Below are 15,278 nucleotides of genomic sequence, written 5' to 3'. Positions count from 1 at the left end.
GGTCGTCAGTGACATGCAAGCAGGGTGATCCCGACTTCGTACAGCTTTCGCAGAAATTATATTCCCATTGCGCTCATCATACTTTCGTGCGCTTTCTTATGTGTGTACGGTGGGAGTTTGACGTTCCTTAGCTCATCCGTACGGCCGTAAGCTGAAAGACTTTTGCCTTGGGTTTCATAATTCCAGCGCCAGACGGAAGATGATCGGATGCTGATCCGTAATCGCGCAAAGCAAGAGAAAAACACACGTACACCCCGTGGGCGAATGGGAAATGAATTTTCCATGAACCGGTACACCTCTTGGGCGTAGGTTTTTCACTTTCTTGCTAGGCTTGCTATGATGCCCGGTAGAAACACATTCCCCATCATGTACAGCGTGGGTAGCTGAAGGCTGATGATTACGAGTCGGTTTAACAGTAAAGTATCGTTCCAAATTCGTCGACCTACAATCGGTGGGATTTTTCCTTCCAAGAGCAAAAATGATTAATGAATGTATTGCAAGGGCTTAGCCTACCGCTGGTCCTCCGTGTCATGCTGACGGTGTGGGTTTGTTTATTTTATTTGTCCTGCTCCATGAAGTATGACCCCTGTTCTCGCAAGCCAGCAGCCAATAGTGAGCTGTTGCATGGATACTTTCGACCGTTTCGTTACACAATCCCTTTCGTAAGAAATAAAACCCCAAAACCTTTTGAGTGTCCGGGGGAGTTTTTTTTTTCCTAGACTCACCAATGTTGTACATTTCGGGTACGGTGTAATTTGGCTCAATTTTCTGATTGTTCTTTTCATGTTCTAAAAACCGAGTTTTTAATGCCACTAGAATCCGTCGAAGTCAGCAAAGCAGCACTTAGCGACGGAAAGCAGATGAAAACCCCTCCACAACATTGTACACCCCGGGCATTCGGTGCCCATTTATTAGCCCAATTGGAATTAATTGGCCCACAAATTACGCTAATCAGGCCAATTTCCGCTGCGCTTCAGCAACAATAATCATACAGCCGGTAATTGGATACCCGAAGGTATTTAATTCGTACTCAGCTCAGCTGAAATGGAACCCAGAAAAGGTTAAATGTACCAAAAAAAATGTTTCCATTTCCGCAGGGGGGACGCAGATGAATATGCAATTTATTTCTTTAACGCACACAGGTGAATCAAATTTTACACATGTTGATTTTGATTGCTTTCGTTGCGAACAAATTTCCCATATTTTCGTTTGGTGCACAACGTTTCGCATGTGCGAGTGCAGCATGTCAATCCAATTTTCCGCTTATCGCCATCATTCGTCGTTTGGAGCTTAAGGTAAAATTCACTGCACAGACCATTTCCTGCACATCACGTCTCGACGACGTTTAGCCATGCTTCTGGAGTGTCTGTAGAATGTAAATCTTCCTTTCACGTATGCAACACATGTGCTAAGGGGCGGGAGGTTCTGCTCCGCCCAATAAAAAAAGACACCAACGGCAAGCATTTTCATTGCTCCCAACAAAAAAGCCTGGCAATGAAAAGCATTTGACTTCCGGTTGGATTGGTGCGGTCAGAACGATACCGTAATACTGTTTCTTTCCTTTTCTGCATAAGGATCCTTCCCAGAAAGGATCAACCTGCATGCAAATGCGTTACGTCCGCATCAGCTACAACTTCAACGCTTTTGACGAGTGTATGTGCAACGTGGCCGGGTGAGTTGAGTTATGAAAGTTTGTGCTTGAGTGCAAAGTGAAGTTCCTCCCGAAACCGACAGATTCTGTTCGGGCGCTACATGAATACACGAAATCGTAAACATGCCTTTTTTATTATATTTCATCTATTACCGCTCCTGTACCTGGTACCGGGTTGCCCCATACGGCTCCACGTGATCATGCAATATCCTTGTCGAGCTTGAGTGTGAAACCACTACGTGCACTCGAAACGGGCGAGTGGGCATAAACCCCCGGCCAATATGCCGTGACAAGATTACTCCGTTCACATTTTTATGATGCTCTGGATGGAACAGACAAGGGGCAAGAAAAGCGTACAGCAAATTTAACATTCATCCTACAAGTTGGATGTTATATGCATTGCGAAACATTGTTACTTCCCGGCAGCCAGACCAGCCATTGGAGGGTAGGAAAAAGCGAAGACGAACGTAGGGTAGGAAAAATCGGACAATATAACAATGATGCCGCTCCTGCCGTACCATTTGCATGCCCTCACGGGATCTCTTATGAAACGAATATATGATTCTGCCCTTTGCATCTACCTCTCAAATCCACTGGTAGAACAGCTTTTTCCTGCAACCTCACCACAGCCTCATTGCAAGCGCAAAACCAAGGTAGGGAAGATGGGGATCAAATCCGAACACATCCTTACACCCGTTTTGGATATTGAAATTCAAACGGAAGTGGAAATGTTGTGCTTGAATAATGTAGAACGAAATATCGCTGGGCTACAGCAATACATCATGTACTAAATGGAACCACGGTTGTGTGTGTGTGAGGTTGGAACAGTGCATCGTCATGCAGTGTACGGAGCGAGTTCTTTCCTTTTTAGCTCAGGTGCTTCCGAAACAATGCCACATTATACATGGAAGTTGTGAATCAAAAATTGGTTGAAAATTAATTCCTGGAATAAAAATATGAAAATTCCGCCAAATCGTGAAACACCAGGCGTCTCCATAAGAGGATAATTAATGGAGCTTTTTGCCTTAATGCGCATTGAAATCAAATTTCGATGTATTCATGCTAAACAAGTACATGATTATCGGTTTAAAATGTTCTATACGATGGTATTTAAATTCAATAATGTGTTTATGCAAATTAAACCATTTGCCAACAGTTGGTTACCGTCCATACCAGGATCCATAGCTTTCAAGTGTTGAAGCCCACTTTCTAATAATGTAAAAACACGCTTCCTCGTACTAATAAAACTAGTTTAATGAAGCAACGCACGTTTCATACAGTTCTCTATTAATTCCGATTAGGAAATATCGAAAAAAAAGAAATTCTATTTAAGCACGAAAGGTGACGCAACAGAAATTTTAAGAACGTATTCATTGTGGCACGAATAAGAAAAGAATCGTCACAATCGGAAACGATCTCTGCATTATGTTTGATACAACACATTTGCGCCTTGTTTTCATATTGAATTCCATCTTTTGGCTGTCCCTCTCATGGCAATTTCATTACCCAAATTCTCGACCGATAATGATCAAACGATGAGTAGCCGGTCTCTTTCTGCTTTTGTTTACAAGCTTTCCAATAGTAGTGGCGGGACGGGTGTACAACAAGCGAACGCCTCTTTCTTTTCCGTTCAAATGTTTGCCTGCTGCACATAGAACGACGAGCCGGGAAACAATGAATTTCATATTCCGGCCGCGTATGCTAAGAAAAGCATACTGGCTGCTTTTAAGCTTGTTGTTCGTTGCTTCATACCGGAGCATGTCGGTGCATGGTACCGGCACACAACATTAAAAAACGTGCCAAAAAGTACCGAACATTTTTCGATTCGACCGGTCCAGGAATGCTCGCACGTATCGCAATGTTCACTCTCTTGGAGTTTTTTTTTTATTGTCAGGTATTTAGAACCATGTGGAGAATTCACTCTTCCCTGCACAAAATTGCGAAGCAACGTGGTACAAAACAGAACAAAGGCAAGCAGGACCGATTCCATGCTGCAGATCGAACACAAACGATCGAATCTCCTTCCAGAGCTGTGGTGCTCGGTGTGTTTTTTGTCCCTCCTAGCAAGTGAAGCTGAACGGGAAATGCATTTCCATCAAATATCTCGTACCAGGGAACGGATGATTAGTGAACCGGTTCTGACACTTCAATCAAACGCAAGTCACACACACACACACACGCGCACGGGAAAGAAATTCAAACAAGGAAACCTGTGTGCACGCACACTCGCCATGTTCTGCTGTGCAATGAATGGATCGAAAAAACGCTTCCTCCAAACATACACGAGCTGGCAATGCGCACATGTTGCGTGTTAGCATTTGTGTTGTGTGTTGTTTTTTTCATCTGGACGTTCTGTCTTTTCAACTCGTTTTCACTATCTATCTGTGCAGTGACAGTTCTTCCATGATGGTACACAGCGCCACGTTGATTGACAGTCGCGAAGTGGAAGCAAACCCGTCAATGAAATTCGACGGACCAGTGAACTGCATAAAACTACGCCGGATGCATTTATGCATGAACAGAATCGGAGGTGAGTTTGTGTTGTACTCGTGCTCAGACGACAAATAAGAGCACCAGCATAAATGTAAGCAGCAAAAAAATAAGAAAATTCATTAGAAAAAGCAGTGCAGGAAATGAGTCAAAATTTCCATTCAACAAATTGTTAAGAACAGCAGTTTTTTGGTTATAAGAGTAGGGCACATGTATCAGTGTGACGTATACAATTATCAAATGGGTCTAATGCGCCGAACAATAGATCAATCAGCTATGACGTGTGGTTGATAAATTTACTCAAATTTATTGCATACATTTAGGCTCGTAAAACCACAACACCATCCGGCGTTAACTATTACAATTGGTAGCAATGGGATCTGTTTCCTGAAACAATAAAAGCACAAATTCTAATCTATAAATCAATGTAAATAAACAAAATCACCTAAATAAACCAATTTTCATCAAATTACAGCGCAAGATTTTTTAACCCAAAATCTTTTGCTTTTCCCCAAGAGAAAACATGAAACAAACAGCCCTACAAAACCGCCAATTTACTATTGATGAAAAGCGATTTCCCAACATCGTATTTCACGCCTCTTAAGAACCTCATCATGCTCAGGAAACAATACCGACTGGCACCTTATTCTGCGGATACGTCGGAATCACTTCAACTCAGCTGGAATACGGGAGCGGTTTTCAAATTACACTAGCAGCTGTCCCGGAAGATCGTTAGAAGGACAGCGAGAACGATGCCCACAAAACGAAACAACACATCAGAAAACAAATTGAGTCATTGGTTTGCAGACTATTTAATGGACCATTACTAAGAACCATTTGTTTGCTTTCGCTGAATCGCACCATTTCCCAATGTGCGCCCGTGACCACTGCCACTTGAAATCCATGAAAAAGGCAGCACTCAAAATGACGTCCACCCGCAGGGAGCGAGGGTACGGGCGCGTAACTTATTTGCTCTCTAATCCACTTTGGGCGCGTTTCGTTTCATTTTTCCCACTCTTAACTTAGAGAGTAAACTGTAAGCCTAAAGAATTACTGGCGCGCTACGAATGGAATCGGTCGAAATCGGTCGAAAGTTAGTTTGTTGAACGACGGGGAAGAAAAAGAAACCCGCTTACACACATACACTTTCCACCAAGTTCCGATTCTATTCTCTGCATGGCCAGCGGAGCGCGATTACGACTAACGAAGCTAATTTAGTTCAACAAGATTATAACGCTAGATAAAGTGCCATTTTGCAGCGCCTCCTTTCCGGTTTTGTAGCACAGGCTGGACCTGCCAAAAAAATAAAAATGGCTGAAAAAACAACCTCTTGCCCAGTGGGACAACGCGGGCACACAGGGGAACCGGCCGATGGTGGTGGGAATCACAAAACGAATCTCCGGTTCTGGAAGACATCCCACTCGGTAGACTCGCTTATCTTTGGTTCGGCCGAGAAGCACCAACAACACGAAAAAGGGGACGCGTGCTTTTCGCGAAGAGCGCTCTTAAGACCCCAATCGTTTACTTCTTCTTCCAGCTCTGTTTCTACTTTCGCTTCCTCCGCGTTTACTGAGTTGTTCAGATCTTCCAAATCCATTTGCGCGATGGGGTGCGAGCGATAAGAACAAAAGCATTTCTTCCCCGTCACATTGCTGTACTTCATTCCCACCGTGTTCCTCATACCCTCAAAATCGAGCCATTTTGATGCCATCGTTGACAGACGGGTACAGAGAAAGCCTTTTCTGTGTCATTTTGGTTGATTCCATTTTTTTTTCCTTTTCGTTCCTTTTTTCCCCGGACAACCGCATACAAATCGGTGTTGAAGCAAAAAAAAAACACACGAAACCTTCCTCTACTGTCGTTCCTCTGCAGTGAAGAATATTTGCCCTTTCTATCCAGATTCCAGCCCTTATCCAGTGAGGAATGGGTTTGTTGATCCGGGATAGCCCTAATCCTGGACCCAGATTTTCCGGCCACCTTTACAGCCGTACACCGACATCCGTCGATGCCTTTTCGGTTCGATTAATACCGCAGTGCGGGCGTGCACGGATCGATTGACACAGATTCAGCGAAAAAATGCCATAAATTTCTATTTCACTCGACACCGCGACCGGCTTTTTGCTCTGTAGGCATCTTCAGCAGAAGTCAGCATTTGTTATGCGTTTTTTTTTTCTTTCTTTAATGCCATCTGACGTGTATCCAATCATCCACAGGGCACGGTGGATGGTTTTGCCGCTTACACTCTCTGGCTCTCTGACGCTTCTTATCGTAAGAGGACCACTCACGGTTAGCACGTAGCCGTGTGTTCGTCGCACGCGTTTACGATACGATTCTTAACCATGATTAATCGCACCAACTACAAAACGGGGGCCGGAACCAGGATCATGAAGCGTCTTCAGAGAAGCGTTTGCAGAAGGCACGGGTTGGGTTCCTGGGCACGCAGAAAAATCACACAAATGGCGTGGAAGACCACGGGGAAAATAATATGCCCGTACGAGTTCATAAGCAAACAGAGAGAACGAATGGACGATAATCGAAGTGTAAGCATTAATGGAAAGCCGCTGTGTAAGCAAAGTGAAAATAAACATTGTAGACAGTGGGCGGCCCTTTTGATCCCCTTTCGCGTGATCTGGTGTCGGCTTATTGGTTCCTGCCGGAGCTTTACTGAGGCAGTGAACCGAACAAGCCTTCGGAATCATTTCCTGCACGACCGGGAAGCCTAATTCTTTGATTTGTAGCGGTATTTTTCTGATGGTGGACATATGTTTTGGGGGTGAAAAATGAGAATTGAGGGTAAAATATGTTACTAAGTGGTGGGTGAAATTGTTGATCTTATGGAAATTTGCATTTGCCAATATTTGAGCTATTTCATAACGATCGTCATTTGTCACAAGCGTAGCAGATGACTCTGTAAAAGCAGAACATGATATGTCAATAACACTGGTATTGGAGAAAATGTTTCCAGACAATATCACAATAGCGGCAATAGTAATATTATTTTATTCACGAGCTCGTACAATATGTAACTAATGTTTAAACGAATTCCAGGAAGATTCATTATTCCATTACTTGAGCAAATCATTTGATGTTGTTGCGGTACCATCTCGTTTTCATTTACGATAAACGGTGTTTGTTGAGCAATTCAGTCTGCCCTTAGCCGTACAATTTTAAGGAAATTGTATTTATATTATTATTTATTGAAGTGCCGCAGGCTGTTAGACTAATTTAAAAATACTGCAAATCAAAAAAGTTTTTTTTAATTTGATCAGCTGCATAACCATCATTGGCACACTTGGAATTAGAACAAAACAATAAATGTTAACATTTATCATAATCCCTACTGTAATCCACCGCAATTGCAGATGAATCTGTCACCCAATGGCCGGCTGTCAATTTAATTAGATCAGTAATCTTTCAAACGGCAACGAAGCAAATCCCCCACCGTCCACCGCTTTCATCATTAGCTAGAGTGGAGTATGGCCCTGTTTGCGTACGAGCACCACTCGATCAGTACCAAAAACCAGCGTCATCAGGCTCGGGAAGTGAAAGATGTTTGGCGACCCAGAGACCCTTTGCTTCGCAGCATTAATTGGATTACGTACGCCGGCTAGCTTCTGTGCCGGCACCCTTTTTAAAGCTCAGCTAAACGATTCAATGTCAACGAGCATTTGGAAAATTAAAGCTCTTGAACACTCGTGTCTTGCGTTACACGATTCTATCAGGTCTTGGGTCTTTTTTTTTTGGTTTTGTTTTGCACTGTTCGCACCATTCTTGGCTAATGAAATTTTCATTTCCTTAAGTTCGGTTGGTCCGCTCGGGGAATCGTGTTTGGTACGTGCCGCCCATTGGAGCCTTTTAACGAACCGGAGGGAAACAACTTTCTTCTCGAGCTCGAGTGGTAATAGTGGTTGGACTAGAACGTCTGTGCATACGATACGGCGAGATGAAAAAAAGAAAACAACCCCCTAAACGTAGTTTTTGAAAACCCACCCAATAATAAAATGGAATCATAAAAAGGCCAAACTTACACAGTGTGCCACACCACACCCTCCGCAAGTCCGCAAGTGTGTTGGTGTACGTGAGCTACTTTTTGCCCGTTCACATTCACGAGATGGCGTTTTTACTACTTCCCGTCCCGTGGTTTCTGATAGTGGGATGAAACTAACTCGCCAGCCAGTTGAAGTTGTTCACAAGCACTTCGTTTTTTTTTTTTCGTTATCACACGGTTACTGAACGTTACCCTAGACCACCCGTCTTTAGGGATGTTGGAAATCAGCGCCCTAGACCGCGTTGCTCCGCGGCGCGTTCTGGTGTACTGACACTGCCGCTTGAACTCGAGCCCTCTCGGTTGACAACACTGCAGCTGACTGGTACAGCCGTTCGACCTTCGCCGCCAGCATCGGCACACTTAATCATACGTTCACGACACACTCAGGCACGATTCATTGGTGCCCAAGCACTAAAACCTCGAGCCGAACTTGCACAATGGCGGCTGGGATGAATAATACGCGGACGTTCGGATGCTTCTCGCACTAAAACCTTACCGGATGGAGCTTCCGGATAGAGCGGATGGTTCGATGGAAGATGGCCACCGCTAAGAAGGATTACCACACCACCTTCACACGCTCCAACAACAATGGAACCTTCACTTTCCGTTGGAGAGGTTTGAAGACGCCAAAGAAACCGTAACCCACACCGCTCACACCGACGCAACCGATCGTGCAAGTTAGCTCCAACGAAGCCGACGACCGCAGCACTACTGAGCAGAACCACCGTTACACGCAAAACACTTCCGCCGTCTTACGCGACACACAGACACACACTGCATTCCGGTGCCCTTACACTTTCACTCCTATCCACTGACCGTTGGCGCCGCCGCTACGATACTTCCGGAGGCAGGCGGCGACCAGTTGCGATAAAATGTGACACACTTTTTTGCACCCATCAGATGCGAAGAACAGAAAGAAGAACATGGTGCGGCCGGTGCCGGGTTTTTTTTTTTGAGGGTTGGGGCGGCAAAGGGGCAGGTCAGCTAACGATCTCGCGCCAGCTGCTGAACGTGCAACGGCTAAAGCGTCAGATTGTGCGAGTCCGTTACGGTCCGGCGTGGTTTATACTAAGCGAACCTGTTTATCACAAATGTTTGCTGATCGCTGTGGGCTATTATCGTGTACGTATCCACAAGACGCACTGAGTAAAAGAAAGAGAGATAGAGAAAAAGGAATAATGTTATACCAGATGAGTACTCTCGACGCGATAAGATCAATGATCACGACGAAAACGTGCTACGGAATACTAGCAAAAGCACTACAGGGTACATCCACTATCACGATGGTGCCGTTCATCATCACAATGACATTAGCGTAATGTGACAGCCTGTTCCTTGCTGTCACTTGATAGTAATCACTTTTCCATTAAAGTAGGCGACGATGCTTGGCTTTCGACGATACTTCTGCACCAAAGTTCGCGTATCGCATTAGCAAGGCGCATGTTTTCAACATGCCGCATCCTACGCATTTCACATTAAATCACCTGGCAAATGTTGTTAACAGTCAGTACAAAGTTTTGCTAAGTGGATAAAAATTTCCCCAACACCAAGCACCCAAAATGAGCAATGTTTACCTTTCACATTCTATAAATAAACGTGAGATGTCTTCTTATTTGAATGATTTTTCCTTTTCCGTTATTGGCACACTTCTTTAACACAGTCGCAAACTGACGAACAAACACATACCCACACACACACAACTCTCATTCACCGCTAGTAAATGCGTCCGGTTTGGCGTTCCTTCCACCAAGCTGCAGGCACAGGTTGAGAGGATAGGAAGGATTTAAACTTTCCCACCCGGCACTGGAGCAACTTATCTGCCAACAGTTCACCTGTTTTGGGCAGCTTTCCTTCCCACCGTATGACACATGCCGGATTGTGGAACTTTTTATTTTCAATTTTCCCACCACTCGTAGGTGGAGCACTTGGCGGTAACTCGATCAAAAAAGTTATACCTTGGATGTAGGTGATTTGTTCCGTGTATTTTTCCTACGAAACTTGCCCTTGGTGCCACGTTCGTTACGGGATGCTGTTGGGGACGGAGTCGAGAACACAACACTCGCTTGACGGTACGGTCGATAACAATATTCGACATTCGTTCGCGCCCAACAAAGCCACTGCGAACGCTAGCAACGCAACGACTCAACTGATAGCGAGTTCGAGCAAGTTGCTGCGTTTTTGTTGCGCTTTCTACAAACCGGAGGGTGTTCATGCGTACCGATTTTTTTATGCTACAATTCACACTATTCAGCTTTCTCGTTTCGTGCCTACTCGGATGAACACCAACAATGGACGACAGGGGGTGGATACTTTTTCCCCTGTCGCGCGTTGAGTGGTGCAACACAATTCCGAACGTGTCACGTCACAGGATATTCGCTTGTTTTACGATTCCAACGTTGCATGACAATGCCGATGGAATTCATCCATTCATCCTGCCCGCAATGAATTATGCTCGAGCCCGTTGTTTACGTTGTCGGGAGGCAACGGCCTAGAAACGGTCGCAATCGTAGCGAATGCTTTCCCATCTTCGCTTTCGCCGCGCGCTCCACTCCATTACTTTCCTCTTTACCCACCACACGAATCACAGACAACATCAAACCGATTTCGATTTGCAGAGAAAGCCGCACCACGGATACGGGTTCGCCGCAGTGCAAAGTCACGGTATAAAACAAGCAGCAAAGACTGGCTTTCCGGTATCGTACTGCTACGGCATCGTGCGGGAAAGCTTGTTGTTGTTGTCAGCCTCGAGCTTTATGTTTGTTTTAACGACGTTGCGGAGATGCCACCCTGCCCTGCATGGGGTGGAATATTTGAAGTCCTGATTGAACCCGACCGGAGCTACCTATTCGAAACAGCGATAGCTATTTTATAGCCTAATCCCGGTCGAAGAGAATGTTATGGCTTACCTTGTGGGGAGAGGATGCAAGTTTTTATGAAGAACTTCGAAATGTAGCGGAAAACAGAGAGGGAGAAAGCGTTTTACCCCCGTGCATGAAATGAAGTCATCAAAGTTCTTAGTTATTCATAACACGTTGTTTTCTATCGCATCAACTTAAACAGAAAGGCGTAAAGAACACTATACAGCATAGGGATGGCTTAATCTACTCATGGCACTACGCAGAATGTTTGCCCGGAAAACATTTCTCTTGAGATCAAAATTTAATCTTCTCTTCCATAATAATCCCTCACACGCAGTATGCCGACATTTCGTGTCCAACATGTTGCGTTATTTGCTTTTTTCTTCGTACGCCCAAAATCGCGCCCGTACTCATTTCGATCAAAATCGAAAACAAACAACCGGAGGCAATTTACTGTAAAATTTCTCCGTACACTACCCAATTCTGAAGCTTAAAAAGCTATCACAACATCGTTTCAGCTTAGAAAAACTGCTCATGAGCGTACGCCATTGATGCAAAACATAAGCTCACCTGACGGCACGGAACATGTGTGAGGCAAAAAATGTCCGCCCTAGAACGGAACCGATAGTACGATAAAATTGGTATAGAATTACGTAAAACGTGAGACCGGATGGCTTTCGTCAAGTACACAACACCAACGGATCGTTAGCAACCGTGCACACAACAGCACAGCGAGAAGAATGAAAGAATCGTTACGTTACGCAGCTCGTGCTCGAGACACAATTGAGTGTTGGACCGTGATGTCCTCCGTGAAACGTCGTTAAGTGATTACGACCTGCTGCCAGCCAGTATAGCATAGCATAGCGCAGGACTCATTTTGATTACTCCATGTATGCAAAGGAAAAAAAAGCAACATCGTGAAGTCAAAACGTAGTAAGGTGAAAGTGCTTAATTTACTCGTTTTCCGCACTCCACCGTATTCGCTCCGCGATCTATCACTATGGAATCAGACTCTCGAGACTGCTCTTAATCTACCATCTGTATACCTGGTCTTGTTACCCACCGTAGGCAGGTACGCTTTTCCCCATTAAGACGTTCATTTGAGCGACCCCATCAGCGTCATATTGCTCCTTCAAGAGGTTGCCCTGTGCGTTGCTGCCAAGTAGAAGCTTTTCCGGATAATGTGTGTCCCAGCCCGTCCCATCCGCTGACAATCCGCTTAGCACCGATGGTTCAATTTTCCGTTTTCTTTTCCCCTCGTGTACATACACGCACGCACATATACGTACGCTTTTTTTTCGTGTTCCGTCCCCGGTGCTGGGGTCGCGCGGGCGGTGATGTGATTTTTTGATAGCCCTGGACAAGATGGCGCACACATCTCGAGTGGGGTAGGTAAGTAACGATTTGGTGATTTTATCACTCTGCTTCAATCATTACGGCTGATGGAGCTGAGATGAATCTGCTTGAGTGGATCGATTCGCGGGTTTCATTGCGTAACAGATTAAGAGCATTTTATCATCATCCTTGGAGGCATAATGCATGAATGCAAGTATTTTAATTGTTTTCTCAATCACATTTCCTTGAAACAAGCGAGATGAAGGTTTTAAAATTTTAAACAAAAATGGAACTTGAACTGAAGTGTTGCAAAATAGTTTTAGGACCGCCTGTAACGCGCATAAGAAATGCAACAGACATCACAAGGAACTAGAGAAAATCAAGATTAAAATTCTTATCGTGCATTTAATTTTAAACTCCTATAATAAAACGATATCTCAAATGACGTGCTGTGACCTTATAAGCAGACGGTTTAGATCTTATGTCAAGGATCATCAAAATGGAACCATTTGCTCGAAACGCGCCTTTCCAGCATGGTGTGTTCATATAGCCTACCTTTAGGCGTCAACAGGTTCTCACCGTGCTTCATAACTAGAGCAGAGAGTGTAATGTAGAAACATGTTTAAAAAAAAGAATAAATTAACAACCACTCTGCTTTTGTTCGGATAACGATGCTGCCCCAGCAGAGAGCAAATCTTCGCAAAATCGACATAAAACACCGTTGATGTTGTGCCGTAGGACAAACGGGCCCCATAAATCGGCTCGTAAATTGTTCCCGGTGACGCTAATAAATTCGCTTTCCCTTGCCTTTGCCCAAACGTGAAAAGGTTGCCGAAACAAGACAATCCTCCAAAAAACACGTCCAGTAAACAGTGGGCCTAATTAAGGTAAAAGCTTTCCTAGCAGCACCTTTCCCCTTGCAAGACGCTGTGACCTAATGGAACCGTTCACCACACAGCCTGAAGCGTTATGACTTGAACAGTGCCGGTCTCGGTTTTATTGTCCGTACTTACGCAGTTTTATGAGGCTGTGCAAGGATGTGTGCCTCCTGTCGGTGTAGTCCTTTTGTCATCTCTCGTCCACTCCTTCCCCCAAACTAGGCCTGTTCCAGGGATCGTTAAACAGTTGTTACAAGTGAAACGGATAATTAAGCAACGAAATCGTTCGATGCGCCAGAAAGCTTTGTAATCTAATGCAAAAATCAACAAACCGGCTAATGTTGCTTCAATGAATGCTTTTCGTACGCAAAACGCCTTCGTTTGTGAATGATAAATTCGTCGCATCATTTCATAATCATTCCTGAAAATCAGCTTGTTTCAATGCATTGTTTTTTTTCCATGTCCATGTCTGCTCCGCATCGCATTAAACACGGTTTGCATCTTCCCTACCACTTAAAAGCAAATGAAAACACCAACCGTTTCCATCTTATCCGAAATGGATCGTTTCGGCTAATGCTGATTTCCCAAACTATGTAATTAAGCTGCTACCTAACGTTACCGCTAATGTTCAAAAGCTCATTATTTTACGGGCCATAAAATTTTGTCTCCAGAGAACACCGACAACGGTGCTACCGATGCTGTATGGAAGGATAGGGACCGATGTAACGGGTTATAGCCATTTACCACCGAGCTAATGTGTCGTTAACGCGCTTTTGTCCTTTTGCAGCAGCTGGTTTCTTGCGTAACACGGTGGAGAGTGATAGTTTTCTTATACCGTTCCAATGCTCTAATGCTTTATTGTTCGGCCGCATTAGCTCCTGCCGGCTGAACAATGCAATTAAAAGCAGTACTTTCCAGTGCTTATTAATATGTATTGGTTGTGGTTTGGATAAATAACATTATGAACGTTAACCATCACGCAGCTTATTGCGTTTAAGGAATCTAAACATATTACCTATATCATACCCAAAACAAGTGTTCACATTCCACTATTAGACATAAACTATTTTGCATGCACAAAAACAACCCGCTGGAGAGTTGTTGTGCATCGTTACGAACACCCTATGTGGCCAAATTTTCTCTAGTCACGTACGCTCATCACGGCTGATAGTCCTCTCGATTCCGGTACCGTACAGCACGTAGCACTCGTTGTCGAATCTAGCCGACGTTCTAGTGTCGACGTACAATAATCACCATCACCATTCGATGGAACACTACATCCGGCTAACGGACGGGTGTGAATGCATGGCTCGACAAAAATTGCCTGCAAGCAACTGTCAACTGCCGAAAGCGTGTAACGATAGACCTTACCGACTGCCCGCTGTTGGAATGTCCTGCATTGGAATGCCCAATTTCTCATCGATCATCATCGCTGATTGGATCCCGCAGAGAAGGTGAGCATTTCTATCGCATCTTATCATACGAGATCAACGGAGAAGAAGGACTGTAAGCTAACGTGCGAAATGAACTCTGCGAATTTCGCCCAAAGGACAGAGGAAACCCATAACGTAAGCGAAAAGCTATTAAAGTGGAAAATTTATTGATATTAAACCTCCATTCACACGTGAAAGACTTTGAGTACCTTGACAGTATGGTGTGTAAGGAAGCCATGAGTGAATTACGCTTATTGAACTGTAGCGCCAAATCTCTCATTGGATTGCTATGACCGACTGTCATACTTTATTACAGTTCGCCTGTTTAGTATTTGTGTCCCTTGTTAAACATATAGTTTGTCCAATTTTTATTTTTGTAACAATATTTTGTTCGAAAACTTTTGAATCAAACCAGTTCTTCATATGCTCTAAGAAAAGGATGATTTTTCTTGATTCAACCTATCGCCCATGACCTCCCATGATGGATGTATCATATTTTTCTGAGGCATCTATCTTGTCAATTTATTGTGCCTGACCGCACAGTGATACCGGCAGCGTCACACACACCACGCTTAGCCACGAATT

Source organism: Anopheles marshallii, chromosome 3 (assembly GCF_943734725.1).
Source record: "Anopheles marshallii chromosome 3, idAnoMarsDA_429_01, whole genome shotgun sequence".
NCBI classification, from domain to species: Eukaryota; Metazoa; Arthropoda; class Insecta; order Diptera; family Culicidae; genus Anopheles; species Anopheles marshallii.
The sequence above is the reverse complement of the archived record's forward strand: the minus strand, read 5'-3'. Positions refer to the sequence as shown.